Source organism: Phaethon lepturus, unplaced genomic scaffold (genome assembly GCF_000687285.1).
Source record: "Phaethon lepturus isolate BGI_N335 unplaced genomic scaffold, ASM68728v1 scaffold2940, whole genome shotgun sequence".
Taxonomy (NCBI): Eukaryota; Metazoa; Chordata; class Aves; order Phaethontiformes; family Phaethontidae; genus Phaethon; species Phaethon lepturus.
The window spans coordinates 119,039-120,332 of NW_010512418.1; the positions used below are offsets into that span (position 1 = coordinate 119,039).

Consider the following 1,294-nt stretch of genomic DNA (forward strand, 5'->3'; position numbering starts at 1 on the left):
CCCCCCCATCCCCCCTGCCAGTGTTTATCCCACTATACATTGACCACACGTGGTGACTGAATGTCAGGCTGCTTCTCAGCTAAGAATGAAATGATGGGGGACAGTTTCGGGTCAAACCTTGTGGAAAACGTGCAGTTTATTTGCCTCTCCCTACTGTGTGTGTTTACTTGTTTCGAGGATCCAGATATCTCTGGATGGGTGCTACCTTTCTAAATTGTATCTTCATTTGTAAAAGCTATTAGAGAAGGTTAATGGGGATCTCTGTTCTCCACCTAAGCTCCAGTGCTTGCTTCCTGCATGTTGCAGACTCCCTTCATTAGTGATTTAAGTTACCATGGCGGTAGGGTGGGGTTTTTATTTTTCAGGCTCTGTAGCTGCGTTTTAGAGGCAAAACTGGTCATACTGGAAGGTCAGAAGAATTTTCTCCCTTCTAGTTCCCAACAAAGAAATTTTCTGTGACCATTTAAATACATATCCTGCCAGATTCTGAAACAAGGTTGGTGACAGTCTTAAAGTACATTTTATAAGGTATCTGGGTTCGTATTTCCCCATAAACTAGAATGCCCCAAACTCACACCAGAATCTGTCTGCCTGCAGCATGCAGCTGTCCCTCTCTCACTGCTGGGGAAGGAATTAGGCAGCAGCTGGAGGTGTCTCCTGGAATAAGTCAGAGCAACCAGTGCCAGTGTAGTGTGTCTGACTACCTATCCACTGATTTCTGTGCACTGAAATGCTTTATTCTTGGGAGGGAAAAGGCTCAAGTCTCAGCCTCATTTCAGCATCATTTTAGCTTTCTCTGTTGGCACACTCATCACATGGACAAAAGATGGACTAGCTTAGTGCAGTTTTTGAAGAATCGCTCTTTAGAAAGACTTTCTTTGCTAGTTCTCTGTATCACTGAGGAATAACCCCTTTCCCACTGCTGCTGCAGAGCACCAGATGCTACTTAAATGGCACAACCTAACAGTGCCTGTTCAGTGACGGCTTGATGTTGAATGGCAGCATTCTCTATTCGTGCATCTTCAGCTGTTGTTTTTCCTCCTGCTCCTCTTCTCCTCTCTGATATTGTTTCTTGTCCACAGAAAGAAATGTGAGCCAAATAACATCAAACTTGTAATATCACAATGAGTAAGAAATGAAGCAAACTGAAGTTGCCAGTTCCATAGTATTGCTTTTAATGGATTTGTGGTGCTTGTCTGCTGTGGAATTCTTGCGTATAAATCAGCCATGTGAAAAGCATTAAATATGCTGAAAATACATTACAGGAGTTCAGATCATATAAATAGACAACAGC

At 43.0% G+C, this 1,294-nt stretch overlaps 1 protein-coding gene across 1 annotated transcript in view; it reads left to right on the forward strand.

The window, feature by feature from the left end:
* Positions 1-1,294, forward strand: part of SMOC1 (SPARC related modular calcium binding 1) — a gene marked incomplete at its 5' end in the record, with an annotated part of 86,079 nt that overhangs the window by 75,619 nt on the left and 9,166 nt on the right. The window lies entirely within an intron of this gene.